The sequence below is a fragment of the Varroa destructor genome, unplaced genomic scaffold (assembly GCF_002443255.2).
Source record: "Varroa destructor unplaced genomic scaffold, Vdes_3.0 BEIS01000005.1, whole genome shotgun sequence".
Classification (NCBI taxonomy): Eukaryota; Metazoa; Arthropoda; class Arachnida; order Mesostigmata; family Varroidae; genus Varroa; species Varroa destructor.
The window spans coordinates 10,163,733-10,184,945 of NW_019211458.1; the positions used below are offsets into that span (position 1 = coordinate 10,163,733).

The following is a 21,213-nucleotide window of genomic DNA, read 5'->3' on the forward strand; positions in this document are numbered from 1 at the left end:
TCAGCGAAGCGGACGTTGTTCATTATCGAGTAATAGCTAGCAGTACGTATCTTCTGTTACGGAACGCAACAAAACGTATCAGTTACCGAAAACGAAGATGTTGATAATAATTATCACGTCATTAATGTTGGCCGGCGGGTCATGATGGGTTGAAGAGTTGTAGTAATAGTCATCATTACGATTGGCGCCAAATCTAATGAGAAAGTCGATGTCTTTACCTTTTTTTTGCGGTGTTGCTAACAAATGAGCGTCTGTTTGACAGTCGTCCTATTGTAGTCAGCGTCCTCGATGCTGTTGTTCTTGTAATCGCCGTTATTATCTCCTTGGCATAAATCATAGCCGTTTCTGATTAGAACGACAGTAGCAAGCTTATTTATAACATTTATGCTAACGTTGGCGGCAATGATGATCTAATGAAAGTTATCTTGTGACTATGGTCTAACGATACCTGATAAAGTAAACTGAAACAATGGGCCAACTTATATGGGATGTAATGACGACCAATCGAGACAATCCAGCCAGACAGCCGGCGTATATCTTATAATATACGCGATTAGCGATTTAATTTATATTCTGAAAATGCGTTTTAGCATGAAATCAAAATTAAATTTATGTCTCAAATCTAGCGAAGTAGCTATCTGAAGTACATCCAGTGAGAATGCTGCCACTAATCGGAAGTCGTTGACAATGTCTATTAGTTGGATGGCTACGTCGTGCTGGCTCGTTTTATCTCTATACATATATATATCCCATCAACATAATGTAACGCTACATTTATTTTACTGGTAGAAGTTTTGGCAGAGTGTTGCATAGGCACTTTGAAACGGTCGCTACCGCTGCGCCTATGCAGCGAACGGACCTTTGAGTGAAAGTTTTCTTACCAACTGCGCGCATGTATGTGCCTGTGTGTATGCCGTATGTACATACATTCGCGAACTGATAAAGGCTGATCAAGTGTATCATGCACGACACGTTCGCACTACATTACGCCTATGGGGCTATAAGCTATTTTTCTTAATGTACATCTCCTTCACTGTCTTTTCGCAGCTAGCTGGTCGCTGGATAGCGGGAGCCTCAACTCTGATCCTACTGCTACCGCTATTCCTGTGACCGTCGGAGGCTCCATGACTAATATTTAAGGTTCAATTTGTAGATAGATGCAGTACGTCGCAGTGACCCTTTTGTTTTCATTGTTTCTTTAAGATGGACACTGCATTAGCGAGAACAGGCCGCAAATATATGGAAGCAATAGAGGCTATCGGTGAGAAATGATCGCATCCACTCTAGCCCGCGACTAAACTTCCTTGTATCAAGTTTTGGCTGTCGATTAAGGGTGCTCTAGTACGCATACGTCCTAGATTTGTGACTGACTGAAACAGAAACGAACGATCTTCCTTATTCTGTTCTATGTGTGCGTCAAATTAGTATTAGAACCTTTGAACGGCAAATCGATCGCCATATTTGCAGTATTTCTTTGAACTGCAAGCATATATCGATGGTGAAGAATACGACCGCGTGGTAAAACGTATAATTAGATTAATTTTAATAGGGAAAACAGAATGTGTTAGATAGAGTCATAAAGAAAAAATGAAATAACGTGTACTTTATGGTCATAGTCGCTTGTCTACAAGATAGGCGGACACGGTTCTTTTTCGGAAATTGAGTCCCCGTTGAGAGCTTTGTTGCTGCACGCGATCGTATAGTGTCGCTGGAGCTGCGTATTCAAATAACGCCTAGAACTAATATCAGCAATTGGCTCTGACGCTGACAGGTATAAAAGCACGTACCGATAACGATTTGAGTACCAGTAAAAAAAAAGATTGTCGTTTTGTTAACCGTGGCCATGCGTTATCATTTTGTACGCAGGTGCCATTGTTATTAAATAGCGGCACGTATACAAAGGCATTTTTCATCCACTTACGTATGAGGCCTCTGTCGGACTAAATATATTGTTGATGGCAAAACGCCGTACGAATACTACGAGTTCGGTCCGAGACGTAACGTGGCTCTGACATGCAGGATGAATGCGAAATGAATTCGTTCACGCGCTAGACAAGACAGACAGCCTTTCTATTGTTACTTACTATTATCGTTTTGGGTTGGTTAATTATCTACCGTGGCAGTTTAGGGTTTTGCCTAATAATACCCATAAAGTAACGCCAATTTACAGTATGTGCACTGTTTGTGAAAGCTTGGCTAGTCAAATTAATTTAAATACAATTTGTGCCAATAATGGTGACAAGACAAAGCTATCATTAGTGGAAAAACAAGAATCTCTTATGTTTATGAGATAACTTACGTTTTCTCAATCAGTTTCATTCGTCGTGGGTTTATTATTATCGCAAATTTGGTATCATTTGTGTTGCTGCCATGGCATGGACGGAAGAGAGGTTACGTATTGCAAGCTCTGACCATCGCCGCTGGCAGCATCACCGCTCTAAAATGAATATGATGGTGATCGTCATGCGGACAATGACGGCGGTGATAATGACACCGTGATGATTGCGTCTTGGCCCACTGCTACTAAAGTGGTACGATGTGAACAAGATTTTCGTTTCCTTCTCTAAACATTGGTTTTGTTAAAGATATTCTTGGCAGAACCGCTTCCCCCACGCTCTCGCCTTCTCCCTAGCTCAGCCATCGACTCTGATCAGCTTTATTTTTGCTGCGGTTTTTCGATAACTATGTTGTCACAATTATTATTATTATCATTACATATGTGAACGCGTAAGTGAAGCCGCATGCTTCTCGAAACACAGGCACATGTTTTTCTGAGACAAAACCCATAGGGCAGAAAAATCTCATGACAGGGAAACGTATTCACTACTATACGGGCTTTCAGCTTACAATTAGCTCGGCTCTAGTGACTGTCTCTCCCGCGTACATATGCATATAGTGTGTGTGTGTATATACCCAATTCGACCGTATAGAATAGCACTTAGTGTATGTATACTAAAATATAGGCCTGGCGCTCATCTTACCGATCGGTTCGCAGCTGACGATTCGATTGGATGACCCGACCCGACTAGCTAACACGACAGCGCTATGGCCAGCTACAACGACTGAACGGTTAGGCAGGCGACCGAACGACCGACCGACCGACCGACCGACCGAGTCGGCCAACCCGTCGGGACGGCAACAGTAACGGCAGCTCAAAAGTTTCAATAGAGTGTTATAGCGGCATCAAAAGCCGATCCATGGCGATAATGATGGCGGTGACTGCTGCTGCTGCTGCTGCTGCTGCTGCCTGTTGTTGCTCAGCCGTCTGTTCGAGTTTCTACTGCTACCGCTAATACTCTATTTGGGCTGCAGGCGGTGGCGGTGTCAATGAGGCAAACCTAAACGAATCGACAAATGCTAGTTATTGGTGCTAATGTTGAGACTGTAGAACTCTCCAGATGCTAATCGCTCTGGTCGAGCCAATCGTTTAAAATTAAAGTAACAATCATAATATAGTAATAGTCGACTATTTGTTTGGTATCAGGCTACTGGCCCGGGTCGAATAAGTAAAAGATATTGGAGCAATAAAACAAGTTTGTGTGTCCCTTTATTTGTGCTGTCTTCAGCTTGCAAATAGTCAGCTAGTAGATAACGTTTGAACAGTAACGCCGACGACAAGATCTGAGGACTGAAACGAGTTCTACGCTACTATACGTTCAACTTATATTTTTTAAAGGGATATAAACTTAGTGTATGTACATATATATGCATACATGCACGCATGTGTATCAGTGCAGAAGGGCACGCTTGACGTCAAACTGTGTAACCAACATGCGAGCGTTTCGAGTGCATTAAACAACTATTTATTCTACCGTACAGATGCTCGCTATTAGAATTATGATGTTGTAATACGAATTGGATACTAAGAAGCATTGGGCTAAGTTGGCAAGCATTTGAAAAAGTCGCCCTATCGTGCAGAAACAACATTTGAGCGAGACATGAAGTCTGCTTTTCACAAAACACTTCAAACGACCGTTCTAACGTCAACGTGATGATACACAGCGAGTCGTGGTAGTAGTTGTTTGATTCAATTGTTATAATGTTTTTTGCCGTTTGTAAACGATATGAAGTGTTATTGCACGTCGTATCGCCGGCACCAGCGCTTATTCGTTTTGGGTGGCTGGATGACTTGCTATGGCCGCGACCACTATTCCAACCGATGGTCTCACCGGCATTAGCGTCATCATCGCCAACAACTGGTGGCGGCGGCAGTTTCTGTGGAAAATCAGTCGGTCCATCCCTCCGTCCGTCATTCTAGAAAAGCAACTCATCAACGGCCTTTGCTTGCTTTGACTATCCCTATCTATTTATCTCCGTGCACCTTTTACCGATGCGACGATGGTCATAGCGTGGCGCAATGCAGCGCATCATCGACATGGACACATTGACTGTGTATAAATATACATTCATGAATACGTAGGATAAACAGACGGTCACTTTTCAACAAAACAGCCAAACACTAGTTCAGAGCATTCGACCGCGGGGCACGCCGCAGTACAGTGCATAGTACATCAGCGGTCGTTCAAATTGAATAGATGACTACGACAGCTAGTAGCATCCGCGAATATAATGTGGCGGTTTCTGTCACCGTTGTGAGCCGTCCTGCCCTCCGTTGTTGCTGCTAGAAACGTAATCTTTTCCGTTCTGGCCGCGTGGTCCGGCTTTCGGCCGTAGCGGTGGCCTGTACACGCGCACGCACGCACGCACGCACGCACGCACGCACGCACGCACGCACGCACGCACACACACACACACACACTCACACAAGGAGTCAGACAGTGATTACATTCAGCCGCCATTGACATAGTCGTCGTGGTAATCAACGGTAGCGGCGAAAAACCATGCGCGATTTCACACGAGAGACGGTGTAGAAAGATAGCTAAGTGGCGCCAGGCAGCAGATGAGCAGCTAGTCAGCAGGGTACCGTCTTAGAACATTACAGCCCCAACAACAGTAACGGCGAGCAGCAGCAAAAGGAAGCACCGGCCGCAATCGGTAGGTATATTCTCGTGAACGGCTATAGAACAGCACCAACAGACATCGAGAGTGGCATGGAACAGATCGAGCAAAGGAGCGCCAATTCAGATTACTATAGCAGTACGAGTAGGCGGCTGCACTCGGTGTAATGACCGAGCCAGCCAGCCAGCCAGCCAGCCAGCGAAACGAACGAAATCAACAAGAGGAAACAGGGCGCAAGCAACAGCGGCAGCAGTCGGACAGCGAAAGCGACGGGCACCGCGAACAACAGTAGTTTGCTGGGTCTGCTGCTGCTTGATCAGGCAACAACGGAGATGACAAAGACAGCAGTCGCAGGAGTAGCGACCACAGGACTAGTGGCAGCGGGATCGAAATCGTTCAGCATGATTTAGTTCATTCGCTTGTTCGTTCCTTTGGTTTGGCAGTCTTCGGTGAACAGGCAGCGATTAACAACGGCGGCAGCAGCCTCTAGTGGCGTGTAGCAGACGGCTGTTGTAACGACGGTAGCGGAGACGAATCGCGGAATGTCGTCGTCACCGCCGCCAGTTGTGCTCTGTTCCGCTCCGCTAAAAGTAACCGTTCCTCTTTTTTCAGATCAAACAAGGGTCGATCGATCGATCGATCGATCGATCGGAATATTGCATGACATTATTATGCCTACTACAATAGAAAGAATAATATTACACGATCTCACAACTATCGATTAGTATTTGGCGTCCTTGTAGCTCACAGCGAATTAAGTGGTTTACGGACGTTGGCCGTTGAGTGAATACTCTCGTATCGTGCAGCAACGGCAATCGTGATCGACAAGAAGGTACTCGGTGATTGACGACGCACTGCTAGCGTCGACAGCGCTCACCGGTAACGATAATACTGATGCGGAGATGGCCTGCGTTCGTAACTTTAGTGTCTGTTATGAAATAGCACCCCTCGTCGCCGTCGCCGTCGCCGCCACCGTAATGAAATTCTAGTAATTGGGAGAATTCAATTCAAATAAAGCTAACACAACATGAGCGATAGTTATATCAATAACTGGACACAGGTCCTCGTCACCTACCTCACACTTATTTGTCGGCATTCTATTTGTTTTTACTTGATGGATTTCACTACGAACATTAATCAGTTGAGCTAAACCTATATGACGATAGGCCGCGATAAAGCTAACAAATAACTTTCACTAGTTCTAGCTATCACCTCTGTCGACTAAAAGGAAATCAGTAAATAAAGCTCTGTTTCAAAGTGCTGCCCAGGTTTCTATGTAGTTCTCTGCCATTGAGTAACAAGATGCGGTCGCCTCCATCAGTTATATAATATTAGTTATATATTTAGGCAATTTTTTTGCGAAAATCTTTCAAACACATTAGAACACTATTAGCTCTATTGTTATCGTTTAATTGGCCTTTTTTTTTTTTGATATCGACCGAGCGTTAGCTGTTGTTACCCCACCATTTGCCGTCTTCTTAGCTTCCTGAATCCATATATAGAATTTTTCTGCCGTAATGTATCATGTAGTTCTGATGGTGATCGTTGACGGCTGTAATAGTCACAATGACTATTAGGATGGTGCGCGCGTCCGCATGGTCCTATGGCGTTAGTAACAGAGCGAGGTCCTACCGGTAAAGCAAGCATAAGGATGCCAATACACTGTTATGGTAGACTGGATGAAGCCACGACGGAATTCAAGATGACTACAGCAGTCTACGCTGATCTTTCACGTACTTCGGTAGTATTGTTAATGAGTCATCGAGAGACCAACCGATTACGGCTCCTCTGAAGACTACCAAGGTCCACGCCATATTGATTTTTGTCAGACCGTATTTTGGCCATTGCTAGCTGCTAGTAAATGCATTGTCTAACGTTTTCAAGACTTGCGTCAAAGACCACAACGCTGGAACATTTATTGAATCGATGCCACCGCTCTTGCATGTAACAGGAAGGAAAAATGATGCTAAAGGTACATTTTTGTTCCGGTATTACCATTTTCTACCGAAGAGGGTCCATTTGATCTGCTACAGACAGATAAGTTGTCCATTGAAATAGACAAACTTTGAAGATTTATTTATTGAGAAAATCGCGCTTATTCTATTCCGTTAAGTATATTCAGGCACGCATTATGCACTATCTGACGATCTACGACGATATCTAGTTAGCTTCGACTGTACGGCCAACGCTAAAAAACGTAATGAAGTTATATCGTCTACCATATTAGATAGATAATTTTCAAATAAAACAAAACTAGCATCGGCTCGTACGCTTCGGAAAACAATAGGCCTGTTCCCGTGGTTTTAGGATAGCGACCGTTATTTCCAGAAATTTCTACAGCGGTTGAGAATGAGAGAAACTTTGAATAATGATCTTATTAAAGTTCGTACGACGCGTGTAACATGTACATTGCACAGCGTACCTAATAAACTGGTAGTCACCGACAAGATGCGTTCCCCTTTTACTGACTGCCATATATATATATATATATATATATATATATATATATATATATGCACATATATATACGGCAGTCAGTAAATTTCAATTAGCTTATATATTTATTTTTTGCATTTTGGGTCGAAATACGTCTATTAATCTTCGTAACCATATAAGCTTTGGGGTACTTCACTTTGACGTCTGATTGGTGACAGCCGTCAAACGATTTTTGATCAGTCATCGAATTTTTTGCTGTTACGTCAGGATTTTTTCTTATATATTTTTTCCAACGAAAAGTTGTATGGTTAAACAGCTGAAATGGTTGTTCATTACGTGCCTGCTTCACTCTGCCTTTGTCTTAATCATAATATGTAATTTAACATACATCGTTTGCCATTGGCATTATATCAGTGTAAACATATTTCCTGTCAAGCCACTCATCTTACAGAAGGAGCTCTTGTTATTCGACCCACGTTTCCCAATCTACTACTGTATACGTTAAATGTTGAAAAAGCGCCTGACCCACTTTCACAATACATAATAGCCAACCAATGTGATTTTATAATGGCCGTCTTCGGGGTAATTTCTCATATTTACTATAGTTCTAAAAATTAGTTTTGGCAGATAGCGTGAGGTTTTACGTACGGATAGATGTCCCCAAAAAAATGTAACCGTGCAAGTACTCATGCGAAGAAGCACAATACGTTAAATAGCTGCTGATATTGACTAGTTGCTTCATTTGTCTCGATTGACTATCAGCTTTGTCCGTATATTATCGGAAGCAATATAAGACCTGTTTGGTTGGTAAGCAATTCTGTTCTCGTTACCCCTTCCCCCACGTGGGCTCGTTCTATGGATGCTACTAGTTGGGTCGGAACGACGACGATGACGATAACAAGGGAGCATGATGACAGCACGGTAGACGATTAGCAGTCATCAACATTAGCAGCACTCGTTCGTTGAATTCACCACGGCAACAACGGGGGCGGCAGCGGTATGTCTGACCTCAACTCTGTTCTTTCCGATCCTAATCCTGACCTTACAATGCGGTGAAACAAAACAATCGACCGATTACGCAAGGAAATATTTCATATGTAATAACGCTGATACCTAACGGACGATACGCAGCCAGTAGCGGTAGCATAGTTACCGGAGTGCGACACAGGTTTTCGTCTTAGGCCGAGCGGCGTCAAGGGCTGCTGCGTTGACAGTTTACCTATGTAAATACGTATGTATATTACACTACCTATATATATATGTACCTTGGCGTATAATAAAAGTAATTCTGCTTTCTGGATAGTGGTGAAATCCTGATGCTGTTTTTGTGACTCCTGCTGATGTTGATTGCTCGTTCATTCGACCAGTCCTTTTTGTTCTGTACTCGATTAACTCTGACACAGAAATACCCCAACTCGATTGGTTATGCTGTACTGGACGGGCGGCGACGAGCTAAAGAAAGCTGAATAGCGACCGACCGACCGACCGACCGACCGACTGAGTGGGTGAGTGAAAAATGACGCACGCGCAAAAAACACTCAATGAATGATTATAACAAAATGTTACAGAATTCAAACGCCGGTACGCTAGCCTCAGCGGTGTTTGTCGGATGAGTACCGCTATCGCTGAAGACATGTACGGCACAGTCGACGTGCAAAGAACGGTAGCAATCGAAGAGTGCGGCATTTCATTGAGCTGTTTACGCTGGCACGAAAGAGACAAGACGTGCCAGTACGAAATTTGTGTTTAGAAGATGAAAGCACATAGATAATGAGTCGGAGACAAAAAGAGAGACAGCGTTATGGGCCAATCAGGGTATTACCAGTTGTAAATTAGTTTCGCTTACGAAATAACGATTGAGATTAATACGTACGGACACGTAGACATTCGGGTTCAACTTACATTTGACAGTTCCACATTATGCAGCCGTATTCATTTACTTAACTGAAGTAAGCTCAGAGGGCCGCTAGCCATGCGAGGGGTAAAATCGAACGCCAATGGTGAAAATAGATATAGTACAAATTCATGTACTTGTATAATTATCTACCATCCGTTTAAAAAGCTGCTTCAAAAGAATAGCTGTTCCATGTTTGATTTAGTTGACAACAATGAAAAAAAACGAGAGGCGACACAATGGGTTGTGGGTAAAAATTTATAAGGCAAACTCGACCTTTGAAGGATCTAGCATTTGACAATGAGAGAGATAATGAGAAGGCAGTGGCCTCAGTGGTCTACTTAGAAAAAGGCGAAGACCTAAAGGAAATCAGGAGGGCTAAGCCATTAGATGGAAGGTGCGATGAAGTTGAAGCGTGGTAATATCCTGTAAAGAAATGCGGAGGCGGCAGGCGTTCAACAGGAGCACGCGTGTAAAACTGAAATTTCTGGTGTTTTCAGAGCTTTGATACTGCGGAAAACGTAAGACCCTCGAGGATAGCACAGCTTCGTCTAACCTAGCGCTTAATGAGAGTTGAGATGGCAAATGCTTGTCGCGAACGACAACATCGCTGATGTTTGAAGGGACATCTTTCCACTGCACGCCGTGCGGCTCTCAAAAGGATGTACTATGTAGGGCAGTTTAGCTTACCTGGCTGCTATGGTTGAGCAGGTATGTGCTCGTGCGAGCGGACGCTGTATTTGTGTGGGCTTGGACGTGCGTGAGTCTGTGTTAAGCGCTAGGCGTTAGTGTCTGAGTCTGTGCATGCCTGAATCGTTTCTGTGTGTGTATGAGGTTCTATGCTGTCTGTGCAAATCCAAAGAGGGCGGAAGGGGGTATTTGTGGAAGTTTCGTAGCAGGCAGGTTGGATAGGATTAGAACGAGGGTAGGAAATGGAAGGGGGGTAAAGTAAGCAGATGGGTGTTAAAAGGGGAGGGTGCCTGTGTCGCCCTCTCGCTTCTTCTTTGGACAAACCTCCTTCTGCCCCTGGAGTCCGGGGCCCTCTTTGGGTTTTAGATCTTTGCAGTCTTTTGAGCGAAGGATGCAGGAAGGAAGAAGTATGACTGTTTATACTATAAAGTATGGCTGAGACGCACCAAGAAGAAAATAGCATGTCTCAGTGAGGTTGAGGTAAAGAATAGCGCGCTTAAACGCTCTATTTCTTTCTGCATTCTAAATGTCCTTTGAATCCTTAGACAAGAGATAGTTAGGCGGCAGAGGAAGGAGGGACTAGACGGTTTATAAAGGATCAACGTTGAGGATGCTAGGAGAAAGGGTGTCTGGGGACAGAGGGGTGGGAAAGATGCGCTCTCTTCTTCTAGTCGCACTGAATCACTTCGTGAAATGAAGTGGTCGCCACCACTCCTGTAGGAGAAGCAGCAGCAACACAGCCTAAAGGCGTAACGCTGCCTAGAACCCAGTTAGTTCTCCCATCTACAGTAAATAGCTTTATTCACAGCATTGCCTTGGCTCGGTCTTAACGTTTGTCTACCCTAGCCTTCTCTTTGCTCATCATCGTCACCGCGACAAGCTATTGTAGCATAACTAACACTCTCTCAGTTAATGTCCCATTTTCTTCCTTCAATCCACGGGCTCTCCTCTGGTCCATTGTCCTGGTGTGCAATGTACAAGCGCGTATATACTACATGTTTGCTCATGTGCGCCGACACAAAGTAACGAGTAATCACACAGCTCAACGTACATCTCTGACGCATATCGTTTGCAGCACTTACATTCGTCAACATATTCACGCGTAGACTCGACCAAACCAACGCACTATGCAAAGTTGTTACCATCTTGGAGTTGTCCAAAGTAGCAGAAGCAGTAATCTTGTTATGAGACGAAGACAACCGATGACGATTTCTCTGCAGTCATCGACCCAGTGATCTACCTGTCCAGTCGATCAGGCCTTCGAGACAACTACTTCTGATCTTCTCGTCTATGTTAGTCGACGTAAAAGTGGTGGTTGTGGAGATGGAGGCCGGTGACGAAAGCGAGGTCGCTTGACACAAGGTCCAATTAGACAGTATGTCAAGGGAATTATCCCCAAACGCCGGTCAACGACGACGACGACGGGGCCAGCAATGACGGGTGCGGCAGCCTGTTGGTTAATTGTAACATTATTGCTTTGTTTTGGTCCCCTCAGCGCTTATGGCGTTGCCTATCTTATTTGTCAGCCTCATCCCGCGGCAGGCGGCAGCTCGACAGTCCAGCTCATGTGTTCTTGGTGGTCGATGTGGCAAGGCAGATGGAATGTTAACACCGGAGACTGCGTCTACACGGCCTATTGTAAGAGCAAGGCTGGCCAACTTTGACATGGACCCTAAGCAGCTTGCGCGTGCTAGCTTGGTGAGCAAGGGGCAAACGTACATTCCTTCGTACACCCATACAATGATCGCAACATAGCGACAACGATGTAAAGTAAAGTGAAGTCGCTTGTGCGGTTTGCTCAACTCCTGCCGTTGTCATAAACACTCTGGCTCCTGCTGTCTTCGACGCCGCCTCCAAGAAACGAGCGAGTTATCGAAGCAGAACCATGTAAGGATATTTCAGCAAATATGGCCGCGTTATCAATCTAAATAAGCCAGCCAGCCAGCCAGCCAGCCAGCCAGCCGCCGTGTTCGCTCAGTCTTTGAAGATGTCAGCTACTGGCGTCGTCTGCCAGGCAGGCTAAACAACAGCATTTATGTGCTATGCCAAATCATATGCATGTCGTATTCCGACAAAATTCCCAAAAAGCAGAAACTACGCGTCATCTGCGCTCAGAGATAGCTGCGAAACACATAAGTACGTTATTGTTGTGCGTTACACGTAGTGTTGTTACGTTTGACCGTATGCATATCGTTAGCCTTTCTGAATACCTATTTACAAATAGAGTTTAACATTTGAATGAATATTCACTGTTGCCATTGTATGATACGTTCCGGAGTGCATTATCTGATCCGAACAACGACATCAGCCGTCATTTCATCCGGTCAAATGGGGAACAGACTTTTTGCATTTGCACGACATGAACTCCGGTCTAATTTTCCTATGGCATATATAATTAGATATCGGTTTAGATTGTCGGAGCGTTATGACCATCACAGGTCTGATTGATCATCGGTATATGTATAGTAGAAGTATTTAAACGCTGCATTGCCATTTATCGATTCGAATGTCCGCGGCTGTTTTGCAACGGCTGTTACTGCCCTTTAAGCTGGCAATATAATTTATTAAGGTGCTACAGACGGCACCAGACAAAAGATCAAATTCAGATATCGAGCAGCGAGATAGCTGATGAAGCGAAAAGTAGCTCTTTGCGTATGACATCAAAACTAAATTATATGGCGATGATTTTTCAGTCCGGTGTTCAGTCAGTCGATGAGAGTTATAAGGCGAAAGCAAGTGAGGGGTGGGGTTCATCGGCATACGTAGATTGTATCTGTTTATTTTTTGCTATCGAGGCACTTGAGACTGTGCTGGAAAGAGGCGGTACACGGCGCAGCTTGAAGATGAGCTGCCCCCTTCAATGTCTGAGAATTACATATATTTTAACAACGTACAAAGCTCCAACAAGAAGAATCTCAAAACTAGAGACCGGCTGCATATGTAGAAATTGTTAGACTTCCTTCATACCTACCTGGCATGCACAAATAGAATACTGAGATTCAATTAGTACTGTTGTTTCTCTTATTATTACTACCATTGTCACTTCATTTTTCCTGTCCCTCCCGTCAAATAGACTTCTGCGTGTTCCTCAAGAGCTGAATCCATGCAGCAAACGCAGAGTGGCAACAGAATTTTTCATTATCAGCATAAAGCGTCCCTAGGATCGTTCTAGCAATGCTCGATAGTGTACGTACGTGCATATATATAAGCTATGAAATAAGGCTTTTAGAAGAATCATGCCTAGAATGCATTGAGTATAAATTGGTTATGTGTGATCTCATTTTGTTGTTTTGGAAGTTTGTTTGAGGTTGGACGCGCTGCCGATGTTTATCACTACTTAGCCTTAGATATGCCTAATATTTGTTTTCATCAGACCATCTAGGTAGTCAAAAGGATTATCTGCCGTTGTTTTTGTTTTATGGAAACGCAATCTAACAGATGCGTTCTGTCAACTCGTAGTTATTATCGGCCTGCTCCGATAGAAAAATAACATCCTGTATTTTACCTATATACCATTTGAACATAAATGAATTTTCTTCTGCGTTAACCCGTACTTAGTAATATCGACGATAGCTATCTTGACCGTGACAACGGCATCAATATTTAGATCCACAGTAATTTTGATAGTTTCGAGTGCGAAAGCGGTGTGCAAGTTACATATTGTACTTTTTGTAATTACATATCTGTTTTTCTCTTGTGCTATGCGTTCCTCTTGGGCTATTAGATTACATAATAGTTAAGCACACTGCGCTGTTATTTCTATCATGTGGGCCTATAGATTTTTACGTATTACTGACGATCGCCCGAGCTTTTACAGAGTCACTTATACCATTATTGGCCATTCGTTAATTCCTTCAATCGCCTTTCGCGTCGGCCACCGATGACGTCGATGCTGTCGTCACCTTACTGTCCACCAAGCGTAACACTCGCATAAAGCCGAACAATAGCACTTATTAAATAATGGACAAAACAAGATACAGTTAACATAACGATTACACAAAGTTTAGTCCCGACGAGGTTGTTGTTGCCGTCATCAACAACCGCACAAGATGCTGCACGTGCGTGCATCGTGTGAAAATGGCTATTTCCAGCGATGGCGTATTCAGCGCGTGCGCTGTAGCTAGGCTTTATCGCCACCATTACCACCTACACGGAGCCGCTGAACTGTCGAATGAGCTGTAGTCTTAGAAGCTGAGGGAAAGAAATGGAAACGAAAACATATCGAATAGATGGATATATAGAATGAAAAATCTAAAGGAAAAAGAGAAAACGTAAATGGACAAAGCGCCACCTAGTGCGCCAAATCCATGATTGTATTGAGATATCCATTGAAGACGAAATTAAAGCGTCATCATCGTGTGTTAATGATCTTCGCTCCTGCTTATCCCCGTTGTGGTTATCGCGTTCGGAATTCGGTTGACAGTAATAAAAATAATACAACATTGCCACTACATACTAGTTGCAACAAGGTGCTACAAGTCAAAACGCTAGTTATTAGTCAATCAACCAGTCATCAGGTACGAGCCGTATCAGCTAACATTGATATTTAGTACAGCGCAGTAAAACATGCCATCCTGCCATAGATATAACAGTGAACGGTGGAGCAACAAACGCAGCCTTATCGATGGCCGGGCTAAACCCTCATCATTTCCATCATCAACATCTGCGTGTTGACTTCTGCCTGCCTCGATTTCTGCTGTTATTGAATGCTGTTATTACTATTACTATGCCGTCGTCATCGTCTTCCCCCGTTCTCGCTTTCCTGAACACCCGGCGACCGAACGGACGGACGGCTGCATGCAAGTTTGCACCGGCGGGCCATCAGAAGACAGCAGCGACAACACGCGACCGACAACAATAACGACGCCACCAACCGTTGCTTGAAATGGCCGCGACATCAACAGGAGATAAAGTACAACGGCAACAGCCGCAACGGGAACGGCTACTACTACGAGTCGACTTTGGTCTTGTAGCGTCCGGCTTTTAGCATCTCTCGTTGTTACCACCGTTGCCGTTGGTGTAGCTTCGCGCTGATGCTGGTCCTTTTCTGTTCCTTGGCACTGCTGTCGTCGCTGCTCCGACTTTTCATCGTCCTCTTCAACTTGAACGCGAACATTCACCTCTGCTGTCACGCACCGTCGTGATCGCTGTTGTTGCCATTGATGCCGTCAATACAGTTGTCGGCCATGTTGGCCGGAGTGCCCCGTCTAGTCTGACTTAATTGCCTCTTGTTTGAATTTCAAGATAAGCAGCTGCAAATATGATACATGTTGTTGTTAGCTAGTGAGGGTGGAGAACAGGAGGAGGAGAAGAAGGACGACAGAAAACTGTTTTGTCCTGTCGGCTAAATGTTCGTAGTTGTTTGTCGCTTCGATAATGTTTGAACAAGGCAATAAAAGACTTCGTCGAATGCTCACTGGCCCATCTGTTATCGCGTAGCATTCTTTCTAATCTCGTTTTTAATGAAGATACTACGCCATTATCGACTAACTTTGGCGCTCATGCTGCAAATAAGCTACAAAGGCTTCAATACACGTGAACAACTTATCCATAGTCTGTGGTGTTTGCCGGTCTGCTGGCTAGTTAACTATATGCACACAAATACAGATTTGGCTGTACGAACTTCGTTGACCAAGTCCGCTATATTATACTAGTTCTAAGTATGTTGTTGAAACGGGTTGCAGTATTCGAGCTACAATGCATCGTTAATTTGTTCACCATAAAGCTCAATAATCCCTTTACAAAATTACTACCTGATTTAGAAAAAGATATTTAAAAAGTATGTTTTTCTAAACTCAGATAGTTGTGGTCAAAATGCTGCGGCACCGTACAATGCAAGACGCATAGCGGCACTCACTATATAATAACGCCTTTACGCGCTCGATGTTCGGGACCGTTTTTCGTGAGAAGACAAACTAAAGCTAAAACTCCTATCTTTTTGATGCATCGTTGCAATATGAGATTAATTCTATGTACCTTTTTTTCATAATCCTTCATTGCAAAAGTTTCTTCGTCCATGAACTGGAATAGATCAAACAAATAATTAGACCTGTTGTTACCACAGTGAATCGCTGGGTGATTTGCAACGAATGACGTGGCATTATGATACAATGTGTACTACTGTTAGTATGGAGCACGCGAGCGTGTCTGCTTCTATACGGTGTTTTCCTACTGATATATGTGTGTGCGTGAATGAGACAGGGAACAATTGGCGATGTCAGCTATACCAGTACTAACTGTCGTCACAAGAGTCGCAGCAATGGCAATAGGCGTCCCCGGCTTGAAAAACTGTGTGCTTTTAGGAAATTAACAATCACCACCAGGTATGGGTGTAAAAATTATAAGCTATATGTATACATATGTGTGTACTGTTCACTTGTTGGGGGTCAGCTAATGATGGTCCCGTCAAACATAACAGAATTTCCATGCAGAAGACCCACTGGGCTGAAAAATGGTCTTGATCAAAACATCTCTGTATTGGCTTTTTAAGCAGTATCAAAATGCCGTATACATAACACTAAAGACGCACGTATGCATGGGTTAGCGATTTTTAGAAGCGGTTTTATATCTGTTTGCCCATATTCGGTAAAAAAAAAAATAAAAATTCATTGCAGGTTATCGACACAGTCATGTGTGCGAGAAATTCAATTCGAAATACGTTTAATTATATCTAAAATGTCCTATATCAGTAAATCATACATTATTATTACTCTGCATGCGTTTTCTCGGCACAGTAGACGATGACGGCTAGCGTTCGACCACCTGTGATTAGTAGTATTCTTTAGTATGCGTCAGACATTTCCAGGATTTGTGCTGGTGACGGGGGCGGTCAAGGTAGCATCTGGAGAAGAAGGGATGTCGAAAAAAATTTGCCACAGCGACAACCAACGTGTGAAATCTGCAATGAATCGTTTGAGACAACGCCAACAATAGCAGTAGTAATAGGAACGTGGCAATATTGTTTCCTATATCAACGCTGAGAAAACGTATGGATCATGACTTGTTTGGGTGCCAGGACAAGGGCAATAGTAACAACTGTAATTTCGTTTCTATATATACAACCATCGTCAAGTTCTCGCCTCTCCGGTAAACAGTGCTTCACTTTCAATCTAAGCGTTTTGTGAATACATACCGTTTTCTTGGCAGATGAACTAAGGCTATCCGAGCAGGCAGATGGGTCAGACGTTTATCGATTGAAGTACATGAACAAAGTGACCATACTGCATAGAACAAAAAACCTATTATAGTGGTGAAGACACATAGATCAATCGCATCTCTTAGAGTGACGCAGAACAAAAAAAATAGCTTGGTACAAAAATGTTTCTTTTTTTTTTATCGATCGCAAAATTATCTTCGAATTAATGCCATCAATCGACTGCGACCGGGGGGTAAACAATCTTTTTCGGGCATTGCTATGTTCCTATGCGGACTACTGTTGTCCCATCGTTGCTGCGACCTCTTGAGGTAGTGATATCTTGCCGTAAATATAAATAAATGGTGGTGCATTATCTTCGCAAGATTGATATCAGGATCGACAAAGTAAATGTGCGGACGTGGCTACGTGAGATCTCTGCGAGCGGAATGCACTGAAATGAAGAACGGTGATTTATACAGACTACTTGTAACACCTGCAGATGGAATTGTAGTACTACTAATTTATAAGCATACGTCAGATATAGCGTTGTTTCGATGATCACTGTTGCGGTCTGTAGTACCGCCATCGTTGTCATTAATATCGTCGTATTTTGCCAAATGAGCCGGGGTTCCAACTGCGCTAAACAGCCATAACGGGCCGAAGCAAGACAGACAACGAAACTTTTTCAATGGCCTTCTTGAACCTCTCAGGACAGACAGGGACAAGTTAGTTGAGTGCCGCTATTGAAGACTGCGTGGCATGCTGAGGCCGCACTGGTAGGCATCACAGATAGTCGGTTTCCTATGTTAGCGTTACTCGTACGATTGCAAAGTCATGACGGAATTACCGATGCGAGTTCCCGAACAATTTGTCGTTGTGCGTAGACAACTATGCCTCTCTAGGCGTGCGTGCTCGTGCCGTAATGAATAGTGAACTATGGCCTTTTGTTACGTGTGTTATTCACGCAATGAGTTCATCATTGGAAAGCGCGCATAGAGAGTTTCTGCCGATAGCAGAAATGAAGCATTTTTTTTTTATAGACAATGTATAGTTTCTTCAGTAAACTGTGCTTATAATCTTGTCTACTTAGGCACCTTTGCGATACGGCAACATTAAGTATTCATCTTGGAAAAAGATTAACTGGAAGAAGTTTCGTTACAATGTACACTGTCATTTTTTCTTAACGGTTAATAAATCAGCGCTAGGACCGCTCAATTTGTTTCCAGTCAATAAATTAATTAGAAACAGATCTTTCGCTCCGTGCAACGATGCTTTCTACCTGTCTTCGATTTACGTTACGCAGCGTTCGTTTCGGGTAATCGGTATCCGCGAGAAGAGCTATGCTGTTTATATATTAATACATTCATGCGCTGGATCCGATTGTTCGATCCGACTTATTGCTGTTACTGCTAGTATTAAAGGTATTATACTATATACTCTTATTTGAGAACCAGATCTAGTTCTGGCCATTCCCTTCATATTGGTGACGAATGACATTGCTGTGTCAATGGTTGAGCATAAAGAACTGATATTCTGGGCTGGTGATTCGTAAACCGATTCTTAGACGGCGACCTGCCAAAATGGGTTGTCTGTTTTGCGGTTACCTGCCACCCCCCTTTTTTCTTGCTGCCTGCGTTTCTATCCACTTCTGTGGCTTTGATTTGTACTAGTGAAAGGCGACGCCATCGTCACCAGATGGCTCTTTCTAGTCAATGCCGTTGTCTGAGGTCCAACGGCGCCCAGGACAACACAGAAGAGCTACGAGAACCATTTGCTGCTGGCGCGATGCGATGCGGCGCTATTGCCGAAGAGACGGAGCGTAAGCGAACGACGGGTAAACGAAGAAAGGAAAAAGAATGAGCTCGCCTATTTTTCTTCGTCGTGGCTATTGCCACCGCCTTTCGCTTCGTTCTGTGCGTCTTCACTCTCGCCTGCGATCTGCCATGCGCTTTAGCCATCAGATCCGAACGCAAAAGCCGACGATTGACGATAAAATAGAAACAAAGAAGCAACGACGACACGTCGATCGATTTGCGTCGACTACCACAAACGATAACCTCTCACTTACTGGTCGTCGCGGAATAACAGCAGTGGGGAAAAAAACACTGAAATATTAATAAAAATTGAAACACAAATCGCATATATTGACTGTAGTCGTTCGGCCATCTCAAGCGGTTCATTGATGAAATTATTAACTATTTCGATCAAATCAAGTCCTGCACGCAAAAATCACCGGCTGTACTTCGAGGTACGGCGCGCAACGAGACAGCTTACGTTACAGATACGTGAGTAGGCGTCGTCTACGATTTCATGCGTGTATCTCAGGTTATTTAGGCACAGGACTAACTGCGTCTTTCTTGGATAATGTTTCCTGTTTTTGTCAATAGTCTGCGGCAGATGTAAAAGTACGAGCGCGTGGGTATTACCAAAAACGTAAGAAATAATGATCAGAATAATTTAGTTAGAACTCGCCGTAAAAGACGATCCCGGGTTATTTCATCTCTAGGCCGGCTTCACTGCAGTATCTTGCAATAAAAACTTTTTCATAGCATTTACGTTTTGTCGGGCACACGTAGCACGCGTTTGCTGATCATCTGCTAGCTACCCTATAATCTAGGAAAAGATGACAAAACAATGATTAAGAAACTCGCGTCGAATAAAGCACACTAAATGGTGCAATTGTCTCTAATTTATACAGATTCAAAAAAAATATGACCAAGTTGTTGCGAGAGCAAATGGTTTAGTCACGGAAAGCACCAGAAAATGAATAAGTTTTATATAGTTACCGTACACGCGTTTCAGCATGCTAGAAAAAAATATGCAAGCAAGCAAACAAATGAAGACTTAAAATAAAAAAAAAAAAAACCAAAAAGTACTTAATGACTAATTACTCCGTAACAAAATTGAACGCAACAGAAAACAAGGAACGATTCAGTGACGGAGCGATAGTATAAAAAAAGCGAGAACGTCATTTGAAAGAAGAACAACTTAGATAAATGTCTAATTTTATTGGATGAACAAGGAATAATAAAAGCAAATCTTCACAAACGGTTGCCAGGATGACTAACATCATTTTTCTTTCACCTGCAGCAATCGATATTCTCCTAATCAGTCAGAGTTTTCAGACAACGATGCGGGTGCGATGCAGGATCCGAATTGCAAATGGCTGATCCGATACTTGTCTAAGTCTGTGTTTTACAAGAAATTATAATAGATCAAGGCGTCTAAAAACACTTTTCTTATATTATCTGATCAGCGGAAAAGCTAACTAACAGTTCGAATTGCCAAATTGTTGATGCCCATAAACTGTGCTGCGACCCAGACGCTTTTTCTTGCTGGCTCTAAAAAACCAGTAAGAGAGACGATGGTGATAGACGATGAAAATTCTGTTGAAGGGCTATGGTCACTGAAAGGCTACAGCAAAACTGACCGAAGCTAGATTATGATCGTATTTCAATGGAGTGCGTAGAGCTCACACTGTGTAACAGAGATGGATTCAGATAGGGCGAGAAACTGGACTTGCGCTTCGTAGAAGGCAAAAAGAAAAAGTTAAAATAGAAGAAAACGAGCATGAAGGACCAAAGGCCGTGGCAGCATCACTAGCAACAGTGGTAGCAATCTATCGTAGATATTCTGAAAGACCAAATCGGTCAGATTGTACTAGAGGCAATCGTTATGAGGAACGAAAAAGCGGGGACAGGAATAGGGCGCAAGCTCGATAGAAAGAAACTGATTGAGTTCGAATCTCTCGATTTTCACTCACCAGCCTGTTGTTGCTTAATATAATTAAATATATTAACTTTATTCACACATCTTTTCTAGGCAGCTTTATGCGTGCCATTTAGTAAACAATGCCTCCGAATAGATTAGAAGCAAAAGCCTGTCCTTAGGTGGCGTTAGGAGCGGTACCGAGCGAAAAGTCTGAAAATTTGCCCACATAGAGGCCGGCAGAGGGTCAGCTCAATCATTTATCTCGGCCGTATAATTAAACGACTAATTTAGCTTGGACGAGCTGTTCATAGATCATACTCGCGTCATCTAACATGACCTAAACAAGTAAACTAAAAATTTCTGATACCGACTGTCGTCGGCCTAATAT

At 43.4% G+C, this 21,213-nt stretch overlaps 1 protein-coding gene across 3 annotated transcripts in view; it reads left to right on the top strand.

The window, feature by feature from the left end:
- LOC111250896 (uncharacterized) overlaps positions 1–21,213 on the top strand; it is a 149,424-nt gene that overhangs the window by 7,845 nt on the left and 120,366 nt on the right. Inside the window, exons 1-2 of one of the 3 annotated variants that reach the window (XM_086991346.1) lie at positions 9,847–10,000; positions 11,055–16,302. The exons of the other annotated variants lie outside the window; for them this stretch is intronic. The gene's annotated coding sequence lies outside the window, so the exon portion shown is untranslated. Of the gene's footprint in view, positions 1–9,846; positions 10,001–11,054; positions 16,303–21,213 lie in introns of those variants that run through there. 3 annotated transcript variants of the gene reach the window in all.